Source organism: Anser anser (genome assembly GCF_964211835.1).
Source record: "Anser anser genome assembly, chromosome: W".
Classification (NCBI taxonomy): Eukaryota; Metazoa; Chordata; class Aves; order Anseriformes; family Anatidae; genus Anser; species Anser anser.
Genome location: NC_139731.1, coordinates 9,096,439 through 9,112,456, shown reverse-complemented (window position 1 = coordinate 9,112,456; position 16,018 = coordinate 9,096,439). Strand labels below are relative to the sequence as shown.

At 42.1% G+C, this 16,018-nt stretch overlaps 1 long non-coding RNA gene across 1 annotated transcript; it reads left to right on the top strand.

Annotated features, from left to right (window-relative positions):
- Positions 1 to 3,649: 3,649 nt before the first annotated feature.
- LOC310888796 lies at positions 3,650 to 14,308 on the top strand. Its single transcript, XR_014576168.1, has 3 exons — positions 3,650 to 4,286; positions 12,221 to 12,312; positions 14,009 to 14,308. It is a non-coding gene; the product is annotated as an uncharacterized lncRNA (long non-coding RNA).
- Positions 14,309 to 16,018: the final 1,710 nt, after the last annotated feature.

The following is a 16,018-nucleotide window of genomic DNA, read 5'->3' as shown; positions in this document are numbered from 1 at the left end:
TAAAAATGCTACTTCACTGAGATCCTCGCCTGAGCCTATGTTATTGCCTACAGAGTGTTTCTCACAGGACCTCTTGGGAAAGTTTCTCTACAGCCGAGATGTAGGCCCATAGAGAGGAAGAGAGACTTTCTTCGTACTGCTGGAGTTGGATTAGCCGAAGTGCCTTTTGCAGGAGTTGGATCAGATCCAGAGTCATTCTCTTCAACTTGAGGGTGCTGAATAGCGTTTTAGTTTTTGATAAGCACAGGTGTCCTGGTTTCAGCTAGGACAGAGTTAATTTTCCTCCTGGTAGCTGGTAGGGTGCTATGTTTTGGATTTAGGATGAGAAGAGTGTTGATAACACACTGATGTTTTAATTGTTGCAGAGCAGCGCTTACACCAGGCCAAGGACTTTTCAGCTTCTCGCTCTGTCCTGCCAGCGAGCAGGCTAGGGGTGCAGCAGGAGCTGGGAGGGGACAGACCCAGGACAGCTGACCCAAACTGGCCAAAGGGGTATTCCATACCATCCGACGTCATGCTAAACAATATATAGGGGTGGCTGGCCGGGGTGGGGGGACCAGCTGCTCAGGGATGGGCTGGGCATCGGTCAGCGGGTGGAGAGCAATTGCATTCTGCATCACTTGTTTCGTACGCATTAGTGGTAGTACTATTATCATTATTTTTTTTCCCCTGTCCTAATAAACTGTCTCTATCTCAGCTCACAGGCTTCACTTTCCCGTTTCTCTCCCCCATCCCAGAGAGGGAGGGGGGAGGGTGAGCGAACGGCTGTGTGGTGCTTAGCTGCTGGCCCGGTTAAACCACAACAACAGGCCAGGCTGCAGCACGGTGCAGTGAGATTGAACTCTCTGGCGTTGCCAAGGTCCTGGCATATCTTTTTATAACATTCTACCTGTTTTTTATGATTCCACGCTTGGTCAGTTTTGAAGTCCAAAACCACTGGAGGTGACAGCCATAATAGATAACTGCACATATTGTCCCACATGCCTTGCCACCCATATCTATCCTGACTTAGGGCAGATCTGTATGTGATATTCTTAACGAGTTGTTTAACCTTAGACAAACCCAAAAACACATTCAGGAGACATAGCAATAGGAAGTGATAAACAGCAAAAGAGAGGGGTTACATAAAATAACCTTGTGAACAAATAAATAAACTTTGAAAACAATTAAATCAACATTGTTATTGGCAGCTTTTAAGCAAATATATTACTTATAACAAATTATAAACAAATTTGTTTTAACATGCTCTGGTTATCTCTATCATCATCTCAACCCTTCATGCCCTATGTTGGGCACCAAAAAAGACTGTTATGGTTTAACTCAGCAGGCAGCTAAGTACCACATAGCTCTTCACTTGCTCCTCCCCACAGTGGGATGGGGAAGAGAATCAGGGAAAAAAAAAAAAGGTCAAACTCGTGGGTTGAGATAAAGACAGTTTAATAGGAAATAAAAGGGAGGAAAAAATGAATATACAAAGCAAGTGAAGCATAACACATTTGCTCACCATCAGCCAACCTATGCTCAGACTGTCCCCAAGCAATGGCAGCCCCCCTGCTGAAAACCAGGAAATAAGAGAAGTTCATGCATTGTGGTTTCCATTAACAATCTGATGCATTTATTAATGCATTAATGATGCATTAATACAGGTGCATTCCATCATAATTAAATTTTTGTATTAACTTACTTTGTAAATAAAAGAATCAATCAGAAATGTAGCTCTATACATTTTCTGAATGTAATATGTTGCTAAATAATATAGCAAGGTCTGAAACTGGTGCTCTTGGCTGAGGACCATCCCTTAGCTCCTGTGACATTATTTATTTCATAATTCAGTACTATGCACAATTTCCTTTGAAATATCCTATAAACTTATAAAGTGCATTGAGTTTCATACCTGACTAGCACCAGCTGACTAGTGAAGGTCAAAGCTGAGGAAAATAAATAACGGTGACAAATGTACTTGAAAACAAAGGACTCTAGAGTTGCACAAAAGCCATCTTTACTACCTTAAATAATCTTTTTCTAGACACATGAGAAGATTTGATAATATACAGAACAGATTAAGAGCATACATTCTGACAATTTGTTTTCATAGAATAATAGAAACATAGAATGGTTTAGATTAGAAGTGACATGAAAAATCATCTAGTTCTATTGGCAGGGACACCTTCCGCTACACCAGGTAGCTCAAAGCCCCATCTAACCTGGCCTTAAACACTTCCAGGGATGGGGAAGCCACAGCTTCTCTGGGCAACCTGTTCCAGTGCTGCACCACCCTCATAGGAAATAATTCCTTCCTTATATCCAATCTAAATCTACCCTCTTGTAGTTTAAAGCCATTACTCCTTGTCCTATCACTACAGCCCCTGATAAAGAGTCCCTCTCCAGCTTTCTTTTAGGCCCCCTTTAGGTACTGGAATGCTGCTATAAGGTCTCCCTGGAGCCTTCTCTTCTCCAGGCTGAACAACCCCAACTCCCTCAGCCCGTCTTCATAAGAGAGGTGCTCCAGCCCCCTGATCATCTTTGTGTCACTCTATAGCCTTATTTCTTAAGAAATTGCACATATTTTTGGCCCTCTTTACTTGATATATGAAACCAGATTTACAGATATAACCTTATATAGAACAAATATTTGAGACTTGGCTATGTGCAAACTGTAGGTTTATTTTAACATTTTACAGTTGCAGAAAGTAAAGAAAGATCTTGAGATGGTATTGTCAACAACTCAATCAAAGAATAAAAACTGAAAGAAGATCTGGAAAGGTAATAAAGTAATTTGGACTTAAAAATGATGTAAGCTATTTACTACAAATTATTGTTTTGACTGCTTAGAGAAAACTGTATTTATCGATTGTGCAACTTCCTATTTGTCATGTTTCAAAGAGAACAGCGGTGGCATGAAGGACAGAAGTAGATACTGGGTGTTTTTAACGGAATGGAAGAAGAGATGAAAAATGAAGTTGTACCATGTTCTGAAAAAAAGGTATTGCTATAATGTCAAGTTTTTCATATTGCATTTAAATTTCAAGAGAAGCAAGTGAGCAAACTCTTAAAAACATACTACTTGTTTGTCCTAGTTTTGGCTAGGATAGAGTTAATTTTCCTCCTAGTAGGAACTGTGTTTTCGATTTAGGATGAGAATAATGGTGATAACATAGAATCATAGAATCATAGAATATCCCAAGTTGGAAGGGACCCATAAGGATCATCAAGTCCAACTCCTGGCACCGCACAGGTCTACCCAAAATTTTAGACCATGTGACTAAGTGCACAGTCCAATCACTTCTTAAACTCTGACAGGCTTGGTGCAGTGACTACTTCCCTGGGGAGCCTCTTCCAGTGTGCGACCACCCTCTCGGTGAAGAACCTCTTCCTGATGGCCAGCCTAAACTTCCCCCGCCTCAGCTTGACACTGTTCCCGCGGGTCCTATCACTGGTGATTACGGAGAATAGGTCACCTGCCTCTCCACTCCCCCTCGCGAGGAAGTTGTAGACTGTGATGAGGTCCCCCAACATGCTGATGTTTTAATTGTTGCAGAGCAGTACACTAAGTCAAGGACTTTGCAGCTTCTCACACCTCCCTGTCAGTGAGAAGGCTGGGGGTGCAGCAGGAGCTGGGAGGGGACTGTGAGAAAAATCTCAATAATTTTCTTCAGACAGGATCTTCTGTGAAGCTATTTTGTTCCTGATTGCAATGGCAGGCATCCTGCAAGCAGGAGCGTACAGTAAAAGATTATATATATAAATTTACATAGGGAACTTATATTCCCTATTACCCGACACCTGATTTCTCCCGTTTCCTCATTGGTTGAGTACTACAGGTTCACAACCTACTCAACACTCTTCTATACCATATATGTACAATTTCATTTGACCAACTATTAATTTCTCCTATTCCTTTTTTTTTCCTTCTTCTCTCATGATTAGAGGGCCTGTGATTTTTGTGTTTACTGATTTCGCACTGCTTATCCTGTTTTTCTTAGCTATCCTCCTTATTTTGGAACAGTGGGACCTTCCCCTTATCTGCTTAACATACTCCCCACTGCTATGCTACTGTCATGCCTGCATGATCACTTTTGAATACGCAAGGTTAGTGGAATTTTCCACTTCAAAAACACTTCCTATTGCAAAAACACAACTTTGTTTCTCCCAGGACAGCTGACCCAAACTGACCAAAGGGGTATTCCATACCATATGACGTCATGCTGAACAATTAATATGGGGTGGCTGGCCAGGGTGGGGGGAACCAGCTGCTCGGGGATAGGCGGGCCATTGGTCAGCAGGTGGTGAGTAATTGCATTATGCATCACTTGTTTTGTACACACTATTATTAGTAGCACTATTATCATTATTATTATTTTTTCCTTTCTTTTCTGTCCTAATAAACAGTCTTTATCTCAACCCACAAGCTTTTACTTTTTTTATTTTCTTTTTCTTCCCCAATTCTCTCCCCCATCCCAGAGAGGGAGGGGAAAGGGTGAGCGAGCAGCTGAGTGATGCTTAGCTCCCGACCGGGTTAAACCACAGCAGTCCTTTTGGCGCACGCCGTGGGGCATGAAGGGTTGAGATAAAGACAGATCTGACCAGAGCGTGTTAAAACAAAATTGTTATAAGCATTAGATCAGTTTAATAGTTGCTATTCACAATGTTGATTGCTTTGATCTCAGGTCTGCTATGCCTGTTTTCCGAACTGAGATTTATAGCACGACTTACTGTATGTGCTCCCTGTCGCGCTGCTTATCCTTTCCAGGGGCTGGTTTAAGATTATTATTTTACTGTACGGTGTAACACTGGCTTATGATATGATAAAATTACTAGTCATGAGACTAATCTGGTATTGTACTCAGCATTGTTGTCAACTCCATATTTTGGAAACCCTACCTCAGAAACTATTAACAATTACACCTGTTGCCTTTTTTCTTCAGGGAGCCAATCTATGGAGGGGATGGGGGAGATGTTTTTATCCCACTTGTTCACTCTCCCTTTCTCCTTCACCCCCCTCTTCTCCTCCAGGCTAGTTACAATAGCTCTTCATAACTTTGAATATTCTTGGGATGTCCAGACCAGCATGTTCTTATTGTTATGTTAATGCACTTCAGGTTTTGTTTAAGGTTAAACAACTACTTAGGAATGTCATCCAGAGATCTGTCCTGAGGCAGGACAGTTATGAGTGGCAGGGAGTGGGGGAGAATATGGGCAGGCATCTAGAGCAGTGGGCACCTCCAATGCTTTGGAAATTCACCCCTGAACAACTGAAAAATTCTAAAAAACTGGTAGAATGCTTGAAAAAGGTGTGTCATCACCCTGGAAGTACTTGACATACAGAAATCACTGCAACGTGCTGGGGCTTGGCCTATGCTTACTGAGCTGCAATTGACTCCACTATAACTCTGGTGACAGACCCTGTGGCCACTCCAACCCCAGAGATTGGCCCTGCGGCCTGACAGGCCCATCAGCCATTATAGCCCCTACGGCCACTCCAATCCCTATGGCGACTCCAACACCTACAACAGGCCCTGTGGCCATTCCAAGCCCTGTGACCACTCCAAGCTCTGCAGCCACTCCAAGACCTATGATGGGCCCTGCAGCCACTCCAAGACCTGAGGCGGGCCCTGCGGCCACTCCAAGACCTGTGACGGGTCCTGCAGTCATTCCAACCCCTGTGACAGGCCCTGCAGCTGTTCCAACCCGTGTTGGAAACAAAACAAACAGTGCCAGCGTCAGTTGTTCCTGTATCCAAGATGAAACAATGGATGAAAAAGTCAGTTTGGATCTCTTTAGCGGAATATTTTCATAGAATAATAAAGGTTGAAAAAGACCTCCAAGGTCATCTGGTCTTAATAATATAATACTTATAACAATTTTGTTTTAACATGCTCTGGTCAGATCTGTTGTTATCTCAACCCTTTTTTTGCCCCACTTTAGGTGCCTATTGGGTGTTTGGGTGACTTGTGGTTTAACCCGGCAAGCAGCAAAGTACCACGCAGCTGTTTGCTCACTTCCCCCCAGGGGGATGGGGGAGAGAACCAGAAAAATGTAAAACTCATGGGCTGACATAAAGACAGTTTAATAGGACAGAAAAGGAAGGGTGTGTTTTTAATATGTTAATGACCCTTAATGAGCAAAAGGTTAACATAGGTCAGTTTGGAATCTTCCTTTAACTGTTTTTCTCCTTATTGTTTTTTACCTTTCATTCCTTATCTCCCTTGCTTCTGCTAGCTCAAGGCTACCAGTCTCCCTGTTTTCTTTAAGGTTTCCTTGTTTTCTCAACTTAAAACTACCATTTCCCCCCTTTGAGACTATGAACCTCACTTTTAGGCTTCATAGTTCTCACTACATAGTTCTTGTCCATTACTGCTAATTTGAGGAAGTACTCTGTTATCCATATCTCATTTTGCTAGCATTACTCGGTGAGGTTTGCATCGGTAGTGGCATTGCTTATGATTTCTAGTGTTGCAGAAATGTTTACTATTGCCCTTTCAAGTTCTATTATTCCCAATGAAGGGATTAAGGCCCTCCACAAAGCATGAAACCAGGTATTTCTGTTTGAAAGGGGATTATAAATGCCTTGATTCTCCTGAGGCGTCATAAAGATAGCCTGTGATCTTAGCCAACTCCTTAAGTCTGAGTGTTATGGAGTCTAACGTCTGGAACTACAATTCCCAGGGCACAAGTCCCATACCATCCAGGAGGAAGTGCTTTTCGTGCTCATGGAACACATAGCAAATATACTCCTCCCAGGGATATCCACCAATGGAGGCCGATAGGTCCACTTCTATATCCATAATTTTTTATGATAGTGTAATTGGTAGTTTCAACTGTAATAATTGCTTTACATTATCCAGTTAGATTCCAAGAACCTACATACGATCCCTGGGCCACGTTCTCCTTACTTCTATTAACTGAATATAGACATGAAAGATTTTCTCTCTGTCCTGGTTTCAGTTAGGACAGAGTTAATTTTCCTCCTAGTAGCTGGTAGGGTGCTATGTTTTGGATTAGGATGAGAAGAGCGCTGATAACATGCTGATGTTTTAATTGTTGCAGAGCAGTGCTTACACCAAGCCAAGGGCTTTTCGGCTTCTCGCTCTGTCCTGCCAGCGAGCAGGCTAGGGGTGCAGCAGGAGCTGGGAGGGGACAGACCCAGGACAGCTGACCCAAACTGGCCAAAGGGGTATTCCATACCATCTGACGTCATGCTAAACAATATATAGGGGTGGCTGGCCGGGGTAGGGGGGCCGGCTGCTCGGGGATAGGCTGGGCATCGGTCAACGGGTGGTGAGCAATTGCATTGTGCATCACTTGTTTCGTACACATTATTATTATTAATACTATTATCATTATCACTATTATTATTATTGTTATTATTATTTGCCTGTCTTAATAAACTGTCTTTATCTCAACCCACAGGCTTCACTTTCCCGTTTCTCTCCCCCATCCCAGAGAGGGAGGGGGGAGGGTGAGCAAACGGCTGTGTGGTGTTTAGCTGCCAGCCGGGTTAAACCACAACACTCTCTCAATAGGATACACAAGGATAGAGGGAGACTGGGGTGGAGGAGAAATACTAGCATTGCTCGAGTTTGCTAATTGCCACACATCTGTCTTGTTTACAGTGAGTGGTACAGCATAGATAGGAGTTCCCTCATGTGCTGAGGCGGGTACACGGGTACACACACAACAAGATGATATGTCTGCAAAATGGGTTAACTTTAAAGCTAACTGAACTAGAGTTCTGTGTCGAAGCATTGGAACTGTAAGTCAACCCTGTTAAGGAAATTCTAATCAGAACAGAAATCATTTTGTCCTTTTAAACAGCAATTTCAAGTCCTCGGTCGGTTCTACTTGCCACAAAGTCTCTTTTGCTTCTTCTGATGGTAGGTCTTGCTTCTCCTCTTCTGGTGGTGGTGCCTTCACACGAGTGGAGTGAATCCACGATTTGATCCTTTCCACCTTGACTGCAGTGTAGGTGTGGAGCATGACAGTATAGGGTCCTTTCCACTTTTCCTTTAGAGGCTCATCTTTGCACATTCAAATCAGTACCTAGTGTCCAGGTCGGAATGGGTGTACTGGAACATCCAATGGAATTGGTAGTCACTCCTGTACATATCTGTAGAGAGAGGACAACACAGCGGACAAAGACAGCAAATATTGCCTTACCCAACCTTCCCCTCTTACATGCATTTGACTCCCTTCTGTCACTAATTCATTTACTGGGTATGGTTTGCCATATAACAATTCAGATGGGCTAACTTTTCCTGTAGCTTTGGGGGCTATCCTAATTCTCAACAAAGCTATTGGTAGGGCTTCCAACCACTTCAGTTGAGCTTCCTGGCAAATTTTAGTTAACTGACTTTTTAGTGTTTGATTCATTTTTTCTGCTTGTCCACTCGATTGTGGTCTCCAAGTAGTATGTAAATACCACTTAATCTGTAATGCTCTTGATATTTCTTGAACTACTTGTGATATAAAATGAGATCCACTGTCTGAGGAGAGTACCTCTGGTATTCTAAACCATGGGGTTACTGATTTCAGTAAAGCCTTTATGACCTCCTTAGCTTTATTAGTTTGGCTTGGGAAGGCCTATGGCCATCCAGCGAGTGTGTCCATTGGTACTAGAAGATATCGATATGATCCTTGTCTGAGCAACTCATAAAGGTCCACTTGCCAATACTCCCCAGGTTTCATCCCTTTTATTCTCTCCCCTGGCAGTGGTTTTGGCTGGATCTTGGGGTTGTTGGCACAGCATACAGGACACTTTCGCACTATTTGGTTTGCGATAGTTTGCATTTTTGGTCCAATTGAAAAGCACTTCAGTCTATCCACTATGGCATCAGCACCAAAGTGTGTCCCTTCATGTTAGTCTTTCATTAGCTGTTCACTCAGTTTCTGTTATTAGGATCTGTTCAATGGGATCTCCCTCCCATCTTTTTGCTTTGTACATTAGTTTTTCTGCTAGTTGGAGTTCTTCAGCGGAATATTTTTGTAGAATCATAGAATCATTAGGGTTGGAAAAGACCTCCAAGATCATCTGGTGCAACCATCCCCCTACCACCAATAATACCCACTAAACCATGTCCCTAAGCACCACATCTAACCTTTCCTTAAAAACCTCCAGGGATGGTGACTCCACAACCTCCCTGGGCAAGCCATTCCAATGCCTAACTACTCTTTCTGAGAAGAAATTTCTCCTAATTTCCAACCTGAAGCTCCCCTGGCACAACTTGAGGCCATAACCTCTAGTCCTATCACTAGTTATCTGCGAGAAGAGGCCGAACCCCAGTGGATTAAGTGAAGTCTTTGCGCAGGGGACTAACATACCTTGTAGGTCTCCCAGTGCACTTCTGGCTGCTTCTTTGGCTGTTAAAGTCAGCTTTCCTGTTCCCTATTATTATGTCATGAACTCCAAAGGCCTATTTAGAATCCGTATAGACATTGAGTGCCTTCTCTTCTGCTAATTCCAAGGGCCTAGTCAAGGAAATTAATTCGTTTTTTTTTTTGTGCTGAAGTGTTATGGGGTAGTGACTTTGCTTCTACAGTGTCCCAAAGGGTCATGACCACATGTCCTGATTTATGCTGTCCATTTTCCATAAAACTGCTACCATCTGTAAAATACTCAAGATGTACATTTAGTGATTTAGTTCATCCTTAAGGTCAGCTCTACTGGCATACGTGTGCTCAATAATATCCACAAAATCACGTTGGATTTCTCCTGTCTTCTTGGTTAGAAGAAGCATAGCCGGGTTCAGGGTGCTGACCATGGACAGATTTATGTCTCCTTGGTCTACTAACACGGCTTGATATTTAGCCATTCGACTTGGGGATAGCCAGCGGTTTCCTTTGGCTTCCATTACAGCTAGCACTGCATGTGGCATAAATACCATCAAGGGTTGTCCCAGAGTCAGTTTTCTACCCTCTTGGACTAGGAGTGCAGTCAGTGCTACTGCCCTCAAACAAGATTGTTTCCTCTAGCTGTTTGGAAAAGTAGGCCACTGGTGTTTCCCCAGTGTCCGGGTCATTACCCTGGCTGCCACCCCTCTTTGTTCATGAACAAACAACTGTAAAGGTTTTTCCATGTTTGGCAGCCCTAGGGCTGGTGCTGGTATAAGGGCCCTTTTTATATCATCAAATCCCTTTTGGCACTCAGCTGTCCACTCCAACACATTTTCTGGCCCCTTTGTGGCTTCATACAGAAGCTTTGCTATTAGTCGAAAATTGGGGATCCAGATTCGACAAAAACCTGCCATCCCTAGCAATCCTCGCAATTGTTTTTTTGTTTTGGGAACAGCAGTTCAGCATATAGCTTCTTTTCACTCTGAACCTAATGCTCACTGTCCTTGGAAGATATCGAACCCCAGATACTGTATTTTCTGCTGGGCGATCATAGAATCATAGAATGGCCTGGGTTGAAAAGGACCTTAAAGATCATCTAGTTTCAACCCCCCTGCTCTGGGCAGGGTTATAAACCATTAGAGCAGGCTGCCCAGAGCTGCATCCAGCCTGGCCTTGAATGCCTCCAGGGATGGGGCATCCACAGCCTCTCTGGGCAACCTGTTCCAGTGCCTCACCATCCTCTGAGTGAAAAACTTTCTCCTAATATCTAACCTAAATCTCCCCGTCTTAGTTTAAAACCATTCCCCCTTTGTCCTATCACTATCAACACACATAAACAGGCATTCCCCCTCCTGTTTATACGCTCCCTTCAAGTACTGGAAGGCTGCAATGAGGTCTCCCCAGAGCCTTCTCTTCTCCAAGCAAAAGAAGCCCAGTTCCCTCAACCTTTCTTCACAAGAGAGGTGCTCCAGCCCTCTGATCATCTTTGTGGCCCTCCTCTGGACCCATTCTAAGAGCTCCACATCCTTCTTGTGCTGGGGGCCCCAGGCCTGCACGCAGTATTCCAGGTGGGGTCTCACAAGAGCAAAGTAGAGGGGGACAATCACCTCCCTCTCCCTGCTGGCCACCCATTTTTTGATGCAGCCCAGGACATAGTTGGCTTTCCGGGCTGCAAGCACGCACTGCCAGCTCATGTCCAGCTTCTCATCCAGCAGGACCCCCAAGTCCTTTTTTCACCTTGGTTACGGGTGCAACCAACACTGGTACAGTTTGTTTCCCTGGCTCAGCCTTGGGGCCCGTTTTAGGGCTTGGAGTGGCCGCTGGCTCTGTCTCAGAGGTTGAAGTGGCCGCCGGGTCTGTCACTGGGGTTATATTGGCATTGAGTGCAGCTTGGTAAGCATAGGCCAAGCCCCAGCACGTTGCAGTGATTTCTTTATGTCTGGTACTGCCGGGGTGATGACACACCTTTTTCAAGCACTCTACCAGTTTTTTTAGGATTTTTCAGTTGTTCGGGGGTAAATTTCCAAAGCACTGGAGGTGCCCACTGCTCTAGATGCCTGCCCATATCCTCCCACTCTCCCTGCCACTCATAACTGTCCTGCCTCAGGACAGATCTCTGGATGACACTCTTAAGTATTTGTTTAACCTTAGACAAAACCTGAAGTGCATTCAGGAGACATAGCAATGAGAACATGCTGGTCTGAACATCCCAAGGATATTCAAAGTTCTGGAAAGCTACCGTAACTCGCCTGGAGGAGATTAAAGGGAGAGTGAACAAATGGGAAAAAACATCTTCCCCTGACCCCTCCATAGACTGGCTCCCTGAAGAAAAAGCATGAAAGGTGTAATTATTAACAGTTTCTGAGGTAGGGTTCCCAAAGTATGGAGTTGATGACAATGCTGAGTACAAATACCAGATTAGTCTCATGGCCGGTAATTTTATCATATCGTAAGCCAGTGTTACACAGTATAGCAAAATAATAACCCTGCCGACACTGCCGACTCATGTCCAGCTTCTCGTCCAGCAGGACCCCCAAGTTTTTCTCCGCAGGGTTGCTCTCAAGTTCCTCTTCTCCCAGTCTATATAAATACCTGGGATTATGCACTGTGATTATGCAAAACACACTGGCGTTCCTGATGCTGAATGTCAACAAAAGTTGTGGTTAAGTTAGGGCTTCAGTAATAAAATAAGATCTCATTCTAAGGACTATGAGATTGCATCAGTTTTGTATTTTGATTTCAGTGCACAATATACTATAATCTAATTAGTTAGCTTAGTCTTAGTACAGTATGATTCGTTTTTCATTTATAAATGAATCATGCATTTTCCTTTAGGAAAATGTTTCCAAAAGCCATTTTCTTGGCCGTGCTATATGAGTTTTTCTTTCAGGTGAGAAAATCTAGATGCAATTCCCTGTATTGCCTTCACGAGATACTGCAAGGAGCTGCTATTAAGACACGGAGGTAGCCCTTTGTTTCAAGGTATTTTTAGCATTGTTTTGTTTTGTTTTGTTTCCGCCGCCACCCCCACCCCCCACCCCCACAAGGAGGATGGTTATAAGTTTTAAAAGTTTACATTCTCAAACTTCCAGTTTTATAAGGTACTATAAAATATTGACAAAAAGCAAGGAAGCGATAAGCCTATGACACAAACACGTTGAGAATGAGCCAAAAGATAAGAACCTGGGGTAACAAGAGCTTTCAGAGCTCATAACGAGAGGCAAGAACATCTAGCACACAGCTATAGAGCTTACTGTTCCTCCAAAGCTAGCTCAGAACAGCTACTGCTAGTTGCCATTAAATGAAATCACAGAGATCAGCACAGAAATCTGTACTCATTTATTACTGAAATGTTTAAAATGCTTCTCAGTTTTTAATATCTAGATGAAAAAAGTATTAAAACAGTATAAAAAAAACAGTTTTAAGAAATATTTTTTCTACATTTCAAGGAACCATTTTATACAGAAGCATCACAACAATTACTTTGATATTGTCAGATAAAACTATTTTGAACTTATCCCTCTTTCAGTGATCTTTTCACTCAATTTATCTACTATATTTTCCAAACTTACTGATAACAAGGTGCTTTTTATAACTTTGGAACATGCTGAAGTTTTGGTGTTTTATCTATTGCTACTATCTGTCCAGGATAGGACAAACAGTCTGTTTAAAATGAATGCCTACCCAAGAAGCGATAAAGAACGTTTTAGTATAATTAATCAGTGTTTGCACCAAGCTTAATAATGTAAGACACTATAAATTCTAGCAGGAATTTTATTTTCCACTTTATATATCCAATCCAGAGAAAACCATGTTTTAAAGAAAATTTCATCTCTAAATTAGTTAATTTGCTGCATAACTTGCTGTATATACAACAGTGTAAGAAGTCATTGAGATTTGTTTGTCCAATCATTTTCTGGCTACTGCCCATCGACATAGCCTCAGTGTCCTTAAATCTATGTATTTTGATATACGATTATCCTTATGGTATGCCCAGACTGACCTAGCAGAAGTTGTCAGCCGTCTCGCAAATCACACAGCAGAGTGAACAGCATCTCTACAGTGCTGGGTGTTGTGACTTGAAGCTACAGAGCAGTCAGGGCTTTGCTTAAGATCAGTTTTCTTGTTTCCAGAAAGATCATGACAATTTGATTATTAAAAACAAAAACAAACAAAAAAGTAAAACTTCATTAAATTCAGTCATAAATACTCACCAGCAACATTATAAAGTGAAGGCCTTTGAAAAAGATATCCAAATTGTTTGTAAAATATCTTTCAAACCAAACCCAATGCATCTGAGACGTGATTTCACTCTACACAGAGAATCAAGAACTGTAGAAAATTTTCACAAGTTTTCCATGGAAAACTTGGCTCTTCTTTAGTTAGATATTTTCATCGGCTAACAGATGTTCAGTGAAATGAGTACTCAACATTTTCCTCTCACCTGCAAATGCAGCTTTATTTCTTTTACTTCATGGATCATCGATTCACCTAACAGAGAAATCAATGTCCTATATAAAACAAATCTTAGTAGAAATAACACTAATTTAAAACTTTATTACAGCATACTGTAACAAGCACTAAACTTGAGATTAGCTGTGTCATAATTTGAGTCTCACAGGCCATGCCATCTTTCTCTTGCTTTGCAGCTCTATTAATGTTTTTCTTTTTGTAACAGAGATCAAAGCTAGAGACATCTGAGAAATCTGCAACATGCAGAGAATCACTGGGATGTGCTGCAAAGAGCAGGAGGAGGAAGAAGGAAGGGGGACCTCCAGTTCTTTTGACAATGGCACAGGTGTCCACACCCCATGCTTCTTCAAGGAAAAAGGCATGTAAATGAAATACGCAATTGATATATTTCTGGTCAAAATATAAGGATTCAACATCATCCATGGAACAAATTCTGTTTAAATGTTGCAAATACATCGTGGAATGCTTCCATGATTTACAAATTCTGGCCTCTGAATGTATTACGTGAAAGACAATATGCAATGCAGCAATGTTTGATTTTAAAGTTTCCAAACTTAGAATTTGCTTTAAGCTAGCTCTGTAATCACATTAATACAAATGCATTAAAATAACTAGTGAAGTTAAACTGTTCTTCACATTTGACAGTTTTGCACTAGCAAACAGGTTACTTCTGCAGTTGTGTCGTCCTTCTACGCGGATAAAACTTTTTCTCATCTGAATGTACTTCATTTTGCAAAGCTTTAGGAAGGCAGAAGCGTTTGTTTTTTAAAGTCAAAATATTCTCCTGAAATGTATTTATATTCTTTATTCCCCTCTATCTCTGCTCTAACAGCTTTTAGCTTCTGTTAAGTAAACACAAATGAGGAATCTGGCAAGGCTGACAAAGTCCCTTTCATGCCTTACTCCTATCAATTTTAAAGCAGTAGAATAGAGTACAAAGAGCACCTCCTAAACATCAAGTATTGATCCTGAACTGCAGAAATATTACTAAGTAGAAGCCTGTGACACTTTCTCAGATTAAAACTTGCTAGTCTTTCTTCCATTTAAAAAAAAATCAAGCTTAATGAACTTTCACTGAATTATATAGATAACCTACTGAAGCATCGGTAAAGGCTTCCTCTACCTGCCTGAGACTGATGAGTCTGGGATGAGGCTGAAGTTCTGAAAACTCAGTTTCACAGCCCAAATTACGAGCAGCGCTGGACCTGGCAATCTTCCGGCCCAAGGGTTTCATTCTGTTTCAGACTAAAAGCAATTAAAATAATAATCACACAATAATCACGCTTCTATAATAATAAAGAAGAAGATTTCTGGTGGTTTAAAAACTTCAGTGTTAGACCAATACTGAAGTCCTTCACTTCAAGGCTAGCCATATATGCTTAGCGATCCAATCTATGTGCCTTGCTTTCTTTTTTTTTTTTTTAATAATGATGCAATTTTCTACTTAATATCAGAAAATTAATTCAAAGATTAATAAAATTCAGCAGTTCTGACTCCTCATTTTTATACAACTATATCCTGTACCTAAAAATTAGAAATTTGCATAATTTCAGACTTTTTCAAACATGGCAATATTATTTGATAATAAGTCTATTTGGTTTTAGCCAAAAATCTCCTACCATAACTGCTTGAATACATCTGCTGGTTGCAGTTGCTTTTCCTCAAGAGAAACTTATTAAACTACAGTAGAAAGAATTAAAGCCTGAATTATACTCAACCTTGGGTGAGAGCAGAATACTTCAGAGAATCACAGAATAATCTAGGTTGGAAGAGACCTCCAAGATCACCTAGTCCAACCTCTGACCTAACACTGACAAGTCCTCCACTAAACCATATCACTAAGCTCTACATCTAAACGTCTCTTAAAGACCTCCAGGGATGGTGACTCAACCACTTCCCTGGGCAGCCCATTCCAATGCCTAACAACCCTTTCAGTAAAGAAGTTCTTCCTAACATCCAACCTAAACCTCCCCTGGCGCAACTTTAGCCCATTCCCCCTCGTCCTGTCACCAGGCACGTGGGAGACCAGACCAACCCCTACCTCTCTACAGCCTCCTTTAAGGTACCTGTAGGGTGCGATAAGGTTGCCCCTGAGCCTCCTCTTCTCCAGACTACACAACCTCAGCTCCCTCAGCTGCTCCTCGTAAGACTTCTTCTCTAGACCCCTCACCAGCTTCTCCTGGCAGAGCTCCGACACTGCACAGGAATGCCCCCA